The sequence below is a fragment of the Corapipo altera genome, unplaced genomic scaffold (genome assembly GCF_003945725.1).
Source record: "Corapipo altera isolate COAL_440 unplaced genomic scaffold, ASM394572v1 0, whole genome shotgun sequence".
NCBI lineage: Eukaryota > Metazoa > Chordata > Aves > Passeriformes > Pipridae > Corapipo > Corapipo altera.
In genome coordinates, this window is record NW_020884872.1 from 75,785,736 (window position 1) to 75,797,313 (window position 11,578).

Below are 11,578 nucleotides of genomic sequence, written 5' to 3' on the forward strand. Positions count from 1 at the left end.
TATCAAAATGATCAGAATTGCATCCTATATTAAATTCAGCAGCAGGCAATATTTCTTTCTGGATCAAGGAATGTCTTTTACTTATGCAATTGCTTTCTGCACAGACCTTTTGCTCACAAGGGATCTCCCTTAGTGGGATCGAATCTGCCTTTTCCCCTTCACAGGAGACTACTCTAACTACCAGATTATAAGCTTGGTTATGGAAATTACTTTCCATTGCTCCCTGCAGATGCATACCTCTCTACAAGAAGGCACTACAGCCGAATTGGAACAAAACCTTGGAACATGTAAGTAAGGAAGGCTTTGTTGCTAAATAGTCAGATCATTAACATAGAGAGGTGTGGTTTCTGCACTAAGGATGTGTTCGTACAATTTACTCGGTGAGTGGGTATTTATTATTATTATCCAGTAGCTGGGTAAATGCAAAATAGTGTAATATAAACTGAGAGCTTCATGGTGCAAAGACCAGGACTCACTCCTCCAGTCTTAGGTAAAGTCCCATGATGCTTTGAAGTCTTGTAAATTCAATTCATATATCTTGTAGAAATGGAGTATCCTAGTATGACAAGGATGGCCATGACTTCGAGTGAGGAAGTCTGGGAACAAGTCTTTCTGTTTGAGCTGGAACACAGTTGCAGTGAAGGGCAACCACATCCTTAAGACATGTCAGAACTGGGGGTGGATTTTTCTCATCTGTCTTGTTGAAACCATTCCAATTTATGTCAGAATGTAAATACTCTGGGGCCAGACTGTAAATGAGAATATCTAACTCACTAAACTTCATACATAGGGCACTCAGACAGGGTATGATAACTTGTACTCACCCTATTTTCTGACAGATCTGTCTATATACAAGACAGAACATCCCATAATGTCTGTGGTTGAACATTCCATAATGTCTGTGTTCAGAAAGCTGATTCTCAGTGAGGCTGTTTCTCACAACTAGTGAAGGAAGAAGTCTGGTGCTAACCTCAGACAATAAAAAAGAGTTGGATCAGTTATGTGGGTTTCAGATGATTGTACCCCAAGCTTCCTGTATATTCTAGATATGAAAGGCCCTGAAATGAGAGGTGTTTTGGGGAAAAAAAGGACTATAAAAAGTTTTAGTGGTTTTTTTTTTTTCCTAAGTATTGAATCTCAACTGGTGCTCAGTTACTTACATACTCCTAGAAACATAAAATGCTTCATTTTAAAATGCCATTTACAAAATATGTACATTTCCAAAGCATTTTCCCTCTCTTGGAGGAAAAGAGGGCATACAAGGGAGGGAAATGTGAAGAAAATTTCACCCACACCTCAGTTTGCATATAATTCATAGAATCATAGCATCATAGAATGGTTTGGCTTGGAAAAGACCTTAAAGATCATCTAGTTCCAACCCTACTGTTGTGGGCAGGGACGCTAGACTAAGTTGCTCGAACCCCCATCCAACCCGGCCTTGAACATTCTCAGGGATGGGGCATCCACCACTTCTCTGAGCAACTTGTTCCAGTGCCTCACCAGACTCACAGTAAAGATTTTCTTTCTAAAATAATTCACGTTGATAAGAACAAAAAAGTGCAGTTTGGTAAGTAACTTACTAGTAGCCCTTCTCCTTTCCTCCCTCCCCTCCAAAGTTAAAGAATTACACAAACTTATAGTTAATGTTAGAGGACTATAATCAGGAATGTCAAATTAGACCTAAAAATAATGACATGACTTGCAATTGGTGCTTAATGGGCTGCTTTTATTTGCCTTCAGGTTTTCTTTTGTGAGTTTCTTTATGAAGAATTTTTCTTTGCTGGGACCAATTTGACCAATGGCTCTTCAGATCCCATAAGAGCAGCCCAAGCACTTAAGTTAATGGAGAATTTTCATTATCTCTCTCTCAAAATACCATGGTGATAAGCACTGGGGAAATGACTATTAATCATTTGTCAGCTACAGCAGCAATATAATTTATTTTTTATCAGGCATTTAACCATGTGAAGACAAGAACACCAAAGGGCAAATTTCACCTGGACAGACTACTCAGTCTTCCATATTATTCCTCATACAAAGTCTTGGGTGTTCACTGGTCTGACAGAGGGGAGTTTGCTTTGGGGAATCACTGGGGATGGCTCTGTATGTGTGCAAGGTGGGTTAGGAGTGCACAATGTTAATGCTGGACCAAGGATGGTGCCTGGGGAATGTGAATCTTACTGACAGGAGGGTAGCAAAGTCTCTTCTTTCCAGTGGAAGGCAGGAGGAGACCAGCTGAATGGCTTGAGGTCAGTAGGGATGGATTGTTTGGAACACAATTGGCCTAAGAAGAGGGCTGAATGTCTTCCAAAGAATAGGACAAAAAAAAAAAAAAAAAAAGGGAGCAATTTAGATATCATGGGAACCCAGTAATGAAGACTGAGGTTGATGTGTTAACTTAGCAAATATGAAATGGGGGTGGGGTGGTGGATGGGAAGAAAAGATCTGAGAAAAATGACCAATTGTATCATACAATAGTTATCTTCATGACTCGTAGTTTGGAGAGCTGGTATTCCTACAATCTCCCCCAAATCCGTGGCCGGACTTCTACAACACACACAGCTTTCCCCCTTGTTTATGAGATTAGCCAAGTTCCTTGTGATTCATGACCTTCCTGGTCTACCCAAACTTGAGTTGGTGATATTTTCAGGACATTTTCAAAATGAAGCCACCATAAACATTCATAATTAACAAGTTTCTTGTGTGACTTGATTTTTATCAAGTCTTGATTGGGCCTTCACAGAGAAGTTTGAGTTAGAGGTATACTGGGTGGAATCACATGCTCTATCCAACCTACATAATTGTTAGGAGCAGGGATTTCTGCAGCAGCAGTTCACTGAGTTCCTGAGAAGAAGGCAGTATGCCAAAATGTTCTCCTAAGGTATTTTTGGCCACTTGGAGCATTAAACCGAGACATTTCTTGAAAATAGCCTTTTTGTACAGAAGTCATTATTTCTTACAGGCAGGGTAGCAACTCTTTTTAGTCACTGCCCTTACTGTTATTTCACAGGGATGCTCTTCCGCTGATGTTCCCTTGAGGGCCTGCAGAGCTCTAAGCATCTGCATGGGATATTTCTGAATGGAATGCAATACTGCTCATGCTTCCTGAGCAGCAGCACTGTGACACGGTCAGAAAAAGATACTGCTATAAGAAAACCTAGGAGGTTGTCTTCTCCAGTCTCCTGCACCAGTGTGTGCCTATCTGTGCCTAAACCCTGCCTGGCTTCTGGACTTCCAAACTACTCTTAAAAATCTTCCCTGACAGAGATCCTGGCATCTCCCTAGACAGCTTATTCCAGCATTTAACTAGAGTTAGGCATTTCTTGCCTTGCTGCAAACAGTGGAGCAGTCCATGGTCTGGGCACCCAGCCCTGTGTCTCCAGTCACAGCTCCCTTACCAGCCAAGGCTTTGTGATACAGGAAAGTGTCTCTTAAAATTACGTTTAAAAGTCCTAATCTTCCTCTCTGAATGAATGAGTTGCTAAGATGCTGTGCTCTGTCATCTCATTCCAGCACAGATGACTAAGGAATGAGTGTGGCAAAATGATTTTCAGCCTGTGAATAGCTACCCATATTGGGTCAAAGCACACTAGCCCTATTATTAACTGTGGTCCTGTCGTTTTTGCATTTGTATGGGAATCATCGGCAGGTTTCATGACAGATCCCCTTTCTCCCATGGGCTGAGCCCACGTTGCTGAGCATCTGAGTAATACAAGGCTTATTGGTGACTGCAAGGTGTTACCTTTTTCCTTTTCTTAGCTGCTCGTTCTCCTTAAACTTGATCCTTACAGCAAAGCATCCCTTTATCCTAAATTACCACTAAGTCCATTTATATGCAGACAACAAAAATCACCTTTTAAAGTATTTTATTACTCAATATATTATTAATTATGTTTGAGTTCCTTTATTTCTGAATAGTTTAAATACTTATAAACTAAAATTTAAATAATTATAGCCTTCTCAGAATATTTTAAAGAAAGAGCTTTCAAGTATAAAGTTGAATTTTCAATGCCTCATTTAGCATGCTGCAAAGAAGGAAAAGAAGGATATTAAAATATTTTGTACTGGAGGTTTAGAACTGAGAAGAAAGACCTAGCATTCTGATTACTAATTAAGTTCACATTTAACACAAATAAAACATGCAGGTTTGTAAGAAAGTTTGACAAAATGAAAAGCCTACAGAGATCTGTACTTTTTGTGCTATAATTATATTGGTATTTCTATATTATTATAGTTATTATCTTGCCAGGACCCATGACAAAAAGCCACTATTAAATCCTCTGAAGTTGATAGTGGCTGCATATGTATGTCTGTATGTGTGTAAAAATGTGGAGAGTTGTAAAAATATTGAATGGGGTTCTGAAAATAGTCCCAAATTATGCAACCACTTAACTGCAGCTACTGCAGCACAAATTTCACCTTGTGTCTGTGAGAAATTCAACAGAGGCCAACTTGAAAAGAGCCTTGCTTAAGTCCTGCATGACTACCTACCCTTCAGTTTGCAGGACTTCCACTGAAGTCACATGCCAAGAGCAGACAGGTGGATTACTGGCTGCAAATCCAAAGCCTGATATAGATGTTGAATACTGTAGTACTTTAAGGATGCTGGCTTGGCTCACAGCACTCCACCCATCGACTGTGAGCAGTGTGTCTCCTGAGAGATTCTTTAGTGTTACTCTTGGCTGCAGGAAATGAATAAGAGCACATGAGGCTGGCAGAACAAAGTCTGATACTGCTCATCTTTCGTTGCTTGCAAAATGTATGCAGTCATGACAGGTGAAGCCTGTGGACTGCAGGAACAGCTTAGTCATAACCTCACCGGTTCCAACAAAGGCATTCCAAGATTTCTTTTCTTCAACTGGGGTGAGAACAGAGCCCAATACATCTTATGTGTTGCTCTTCAGCTGTCTCCATCATTCTTGTTATTGATGATTTTGTTAGCGCAGAAATGTTTAATTTACTGAAGAGGATAGAATTAATTCTGAGGCAAGATATGTAACCATTTTTCAGAATGGACTAAAAGTCATTCTTAACAAATACACTTGGTTTTTCAGGGAAAAACCATTTTTCTATTCATATTTAGATATATTAAAGTTCTTATGGAGAACATAATTATGCATTTGAAAAGTTGCAGAGACATGAACTAGGGATAAGGATTTTTTTAAGCTGCAAAGTTGAATAGTGTTGCTGAATTATTTGAATGGACGTTAAAGGCTAACTGGAGTCTGGAGATTAATTTGGAAATGGTCTATGTACTCTTTTTTCAGGTACATTTATGCATTCAAAATGTGAACAAACATAGGCCAAACAAGAGGAAAAGCAGCAGCTCGGGGAAGACAACTCTTTATGTTTTCAGAATGAGGGTGTGTGCAAACCTCTTCAGCCTTAGTTGGAGTGTGTGCATTTAGGTCAAGCCAGATTTCATTTACAGAAGATCGTCTATAGTAGCAGACTTTCTTTACTAAAGTTGCAGAAGGGTCTGTCCCTTTGCACACCCTCTCTGTCAATCTCTGATAAAGATGCCAGTCAAGCTCAGCTGGTCATTTTGCACAGCAGCACAGCACAACAGGAGAGGCCTGCAGTGAGGAGCTGATCAGAGGTACTGAGCCATTGTTTCTACAGAGCAGTATTGGCCATTGGGTTCAGAGGTCACCAGGAAGGCCTAGGGAGGTTCACACCCCACATAGACATTGCAATAGCATATCAAAACATCATAGAACTATGGAATGGTTTTGGATTGGAAGGAACCTAGAAGATCACCCAGTTTCAACCCCCCCTGCCCTGCCACAGGCAGGGACATCTTCCACTAGACCAGGTTGCTCAAAATCCCATTCAACCTGGCCTTGGACACTTCCAAGGATAGGGGACTGACAGCTTCTCTGGTCAACACCTTCTATGCCATCTTCCTTGAAAATGAGGCTACAAAATGCTATTGCTGCATCAAGAAAAGCTCTCAGGCCGGTTTTGAGAGGGAATATTCTAGTTCAAGACTTTTTTCTCCTTAGTGTTCAAATGAACAATTCTTTGGTAATATGTGGCCAGCAGTTGGTAGATGTCTCCACTTCAAAATCCCCAGTATTTGTCTCCTAATCTGATTTCATTAATTCTCTCAAAAAGCCAGTGTCAGCCTATCTGTGTGGTCAAGCCTGTCTTCTGTCGTACCACCACTATGGTCTGTGCTTTCTTCGCCCCTCTCTCCAAGTACCTCCTGACCCAACATTTGCTTTATAAAATGCTATTGCTGGGTGGATTAGCTGCAGAGCAGTTTCCTCACCGGTACCAGAGCTCGTGCCAGGCACAGCCCTGTGTCACCATTTGGGGCTTCTCCTACAGCAGAGACAGCACCTCCCCCTTGCTGTCATCCGTGTTTCTACTAATGTGTCAGCACAGAAGTCAGATAACAGCAGATTTTGGGGCATTAAGACACCCAAGAGACAGAGATAATTGCCATTCTGGAGACTAGTTCATGGCTGTGGGATCCATAAAGGGAAAATTAGACTGAGAAGAGAATGCTGAGGCTTGGGTACCTGCTGCTATGCTGACACAAAGTGCATTTTCCATCTGAAGGCCTTCTGGAGGGATCTTTACCAGTGCTATTAGCAGCAGAAGGGCATTGGCAGTGCTTTGTTTCACTGATTGTCAGTAGTTTTGGTGGTGGTGGTCTTTCTACCCTCCCTGCAGCCCTTGGCAAGTAGAGCTCTCCTTCTTTCCCCTCACTAACCCCTCTGCCCTACAAGCAGAGACAAAGAGCCTGAGGTGACGGCAGGAGGTAGGGGATTATCAGCAGGATTTTGGGCAGGTAGCAGCAGCTTCTCACTTCAAGGAGAGTCTGAAGTGGAAAGAGAGGACAGAATCATAAAATATCATATAGAATATATCATAGAATATACTGAGCTGGAAGGGACCCACAAGGGTCACACCCCAAGAATCACACCATGTGCCTGAGAGTGTTGTCCAGACACTTCTTGAACTCGGACTTGGACCTGTGACCACTTCCATGGGGATCCTGTTCCAGTGCCCAATCATCCCCTATGTGAAAAACTTTTTCCTGGTATCTAACCTAAATCTCTCCTGACTCAGCTCATGCCATCTCCTCGAGTCCTGTCACTGATCATGAGAGTGAAGAGATCAGTGCCTGCCACTTGGCTTCCCCTTGTGAGAAAGCTGCAGACCACAATGAGGTCTCTCCTCAGTCTCTTCTTCTCCAGGCTGAACAGACCAAGTGACCTCAGCCACTTCTCGTAAGGCTTCCCCTCCAGACTCCTCACCATCCTTGTGGCCCTCCTTTGGATAGTCTCTAATAGCTTAATGTCTTTTTTATATTGTGGTGCCCAAAACTGCACACAAGTGCAAGAGGGATAGAAAATGTGTAGAGAGTAGCCTGGGGGGAGCCAACTGTAAAGACTAGAGGAAGGAAAAGGGAACAGCAGGAAGGGAAGACCATAGTGGAGAGAATATTTCATTGATTTTTGCTAAGGGAAGAAGGATTCCCCCAGAACAGAGTAAAACCAGAATGATTGCAATGACGGGCAGCTCATGTGCATTGGCTGACCCAGACTGTGGTGGTGCTGTAACCACCTGCCACTGACCCCAGTTTGGTCTCATACACTGTCAAAAGGTATTTCAAATGTTTAGAGTAAGGCAGTGAATTGTTAAAGGTTACCTGGGGACTTTTCACACGCAGCTGTATGTACTGCATGGAGAAGACTTCTGCTTTCACCTGGCATACTCTTTCTCAAAAGCATGGCATCAGCCTAGTGTGCGGTTGTGAGCAGCAGGGTGTCTCTGTCACTATTAGTGTTTCCCTCAGTATTAGTACATTTGCCCTCCTTAGCTGATTGCCAGTATAGTTTGCTGATTTCTGTTGGTTGCTGGTTGGCGTTTTTTTAGCAGTTTTGTGAAAAAACCCAGATACAGGTGAAAGTTGCTGTGAAAAAAGCAGCCAAGAACAAAGGGGGAAAAAAACTGTATTACTCCTCGGTGGCAGAGAGCTTCACTGTGATTCACTGTGCCACTGCTGAGCTCACAGCTCTCTACCATTTTTTCAACTGCTGCAGGCAAAAGCCAGATGAATCTATCTTAGGTGTTTGTTTCATTTTTGTTATTCTGCGCTGTCAGTCACAAAGGCAAGGGGATACTGACCCAGAGACAAACAGATGATGGCAATTTATGTTGTGCCAGATGCAGGGGGTACGATTGAATACTGAGAGGAACTGCTAACTAGAAAGGCCATCAAGCATCACAGTTTACACATTTTCCGTATGATTACGGTCTGTCAGATATTTGCCAGCCACAGATATCCACAAGCATGACATTACTTGCATTTTGGATCACTTCTCTGCCCAAGGAGTTACACCTGAGGATTTCTTGGACACCAGAACATCTTAGCTGCCTGACTGAGGCAAGGAGAAAAACCCAGCGGGATTTGGCACATGTGGACAGTACCTCCTGTTCTCTCCAGGTAATCTCAGCTTACTAGGACAAATTAAAATTCTGACATTGTTGCAGAAATTTATGAGGTAAAAAATTAACCTTCATTTTTAAAACACCTACAAACATTGGAAAAAACATTTTTTTACACCATAATCCTACAGTGTAAAGGTCAATCTGGCTTCCTTTTGAGACAGATAAAATGGGCTTGATTTGCTCTTCACTCTGCCATTGTACAAGAGCAAGCTCTCTATTACAGAGAGATTGCCCCTAGCGGATACTTGTGGAAAGGTGAGATATCTGTGCTCAAGGGGTTGGAGTCAATGGGCTGCCATCATCTGAATCCTTTGCTATGGCCTGAACCTTAGGATACAACCTCCCTGGTAGGACCAGTTGTCAAGTTCTCCCATCACTATGACTACAGCACTGTGACTCTCTGTGCCCTTGTTGAGTCTTACTCCAGCACAGGAAGATGACAGTGGCTACGACACAACCATGGAAGCACATCTGGACCTAGAACGTATTTGAGTTGTAGCTAGGGTTTCTGTCAAGTAGGAAATATTTCCAGATCTGTTAGCATGGATATTGTGGAATGCAGAATCTCAGATTTTAAACGTTAGTGGATTGTGAGAGGAGAAAATAAAACCTGAGGCTCCTTCTCTGTCCCCCCATCTCTTAATTCTCTGTTGTTCTTCCATTATATCACTAAATTGCTCCATTGCTGAGCTTTGATGCTCACAACACCTCTGCAATGATATTACTTCTGCAGACATGCTTATCTCTGGAATTGCTTTGTCTTCCCCAGCTCAGCTAATATACACAGAGCACCATCCAAATTCACCAAAATGTTTGCTTTGGATAAATTTCTGATCAAGTTTATATCTGATGGCCCAAAATGTAATGGCTTTAGAGCAGAAAAGACTTTGTGTCATATGCTTATGCTACCCTAAGTGCAATGGTACAATGAAGTACCAAGTTTTGGTTGGGAAACTTACCTGGCACAATGACAAGAATAGCAATCGATACCCTAAAAGAAAATTACAGGCAAAACCCAAAGGAAAATATATCTCCCCCCTCCAATTCCCTTGAACTTCTGTGGAAATAAAAGCATTACCATCAATCAGTGGCTATGGTTTTATTTCTGATTCTTTCCTGCCACTGGTTTGGAAAGTAAGACTCTTCTTTCCTTCTGAGGAATAGCGCCTGTATTTCCTAGGTGTTCTTATGCTCTTTTTGTCCTTCTCCTGTCACCTATCTCCATTGATTTATACTTACATGATTTGCCACGCAGCCAAACACTCACACAGTGAGGTGTTGTCATCTTGTTCACAAACCCTGTCTTCCCTCCCCTGTAAGTGTTCCCTTGTTCCCACTGACATGACGGCTATTGCAGAACCAAGACTTGCTTCTTTAGCTGCTTCTATCTTTTTCTGTGGGTCCACAAGTTCTCCCTTCTCTGGGGGGAAACACCCAGCAGGAAGTGCTAATGTGAGCCAAAAATAGTGGCTATTCTCTAATGCAGCAACTCAGCTGCTGGCATGTACCTGCACTGCAGGAAAGGAAAGGAGTACCCTTTTTACTTTTCTCTGCCTGCTGGTCTTTTGCTTGTATCCCTACCTGATATTACCTGATATACACTGCATCACAAGGATAAAAGAGTAAATGGCTCTTTCTCAGCTCAGGAGAAAACCTAGCAAAGAGCATCTCTGTGCCAGAGAACAATGTAGAGCCACCTGGGAGAAGAGGAAGAGGAATAGACCCTGAGGAATGACTTTGTTTGCCAGTCTATGGTGAAGGATACAGGGCTGGAGGATATCCCTGAGCTTGCTGTCCTCAGTGTTCCCAGTCCATGCATTGCAGTGGGAATCTGGCCCCTGATGAATATCCATCCTCCTGTCCACACACTCTCCGTAGCTGCAGCAGCTACACAATGTAGAGGTCTCAGTCTCCCTGAAGGTACCTTTTGACCACAGGAAAAAAACTTGTGCCATGTCCTTTCAAAGCACATGAAATTAGCAGAAGGGAGCAGAAAAGATTCTTCTGGTAGCTGGTTGTGGCACCCTGACCTTTCCAAAGTCAGATGTGCGACCCCAGGCTGGTGAGACTGAATGGTGATGTTGATAATTTGCTCCAGATATGCTGCTTACTCACCATTTATTATCTAATGTCAAAGCAGCCTTGAAACAGTTACTGATCCACTTTAAATGATGGGTAGTATTGTCCTTTTAAAGTTGTAGTATTTGGACACAACTTTTCTTGCCCCAGCAGATGATAGAAGCAGAAAACAATAGAGCTGCTGCTGGTTGAGAACCTGACACTTCAGTAAGCATAAATTGTAGCCCAGCGTAGGAGTATCCCAGCAGCCTTCTCATCAGACTGTATTTGGGAGTCTCTGCCAAAATGTAACACCTACCAATGGTTGACTGTTTGGTATTCTTATGAAATGTAATTGTTTCCACTTCCATAGAGATCTGAAAGATGATTGTGTCTCAAATCTTATCCTCTCTCAATACCAATCACAAAAATTCTCTCTGTGTTTGTAGTGCTTACATTAATCTCATTACATGTGAATAATGGAAGATTGGGTAGTTAATATTTGCAATGATCTTGAAGATTTTCTGAGGCATTATACTGATTTTTTAGGTTCTAATTTATGTAACTGCAGCAGATATAATTTTGTATTACCTAATAAACATACTTAATCCAATTTGTTTGGTAGAGGGGACCAAAATCCAGTCTGTGAGCTGATATAAGGGTCCACAGAGGAGCTTCTACTATTGTCATGAGGGATGCATGTAAAGATTAAGTGAAGGATCTGGTCTTTGCATAGTGGTTGGAGAGTAGGATCATCTCATCTAATTAAAGTTATCTATGGTATAAGCATAAGTCACTCTAGGTTCCTTTCAGAGTCGACTGAGAGAAGTAGGTATTTTCAAAAAGGGATTCACTTGACCTATTTGTAGCCATTTATTTTAGGATGAAATGATCAACCCCCCACCCCACTTGCCAACTGCCTATTTCTGTACATTGACTGTAAAGAGCGATAAAGGTACTAGTTGAAGGGTAAATGCCTACGTTGTAGGTTTTTGCTTTTGGCCAAATGAATCAGTGGATCTTTAGTTTTTATCTTCACTTACTATTGGCTCAG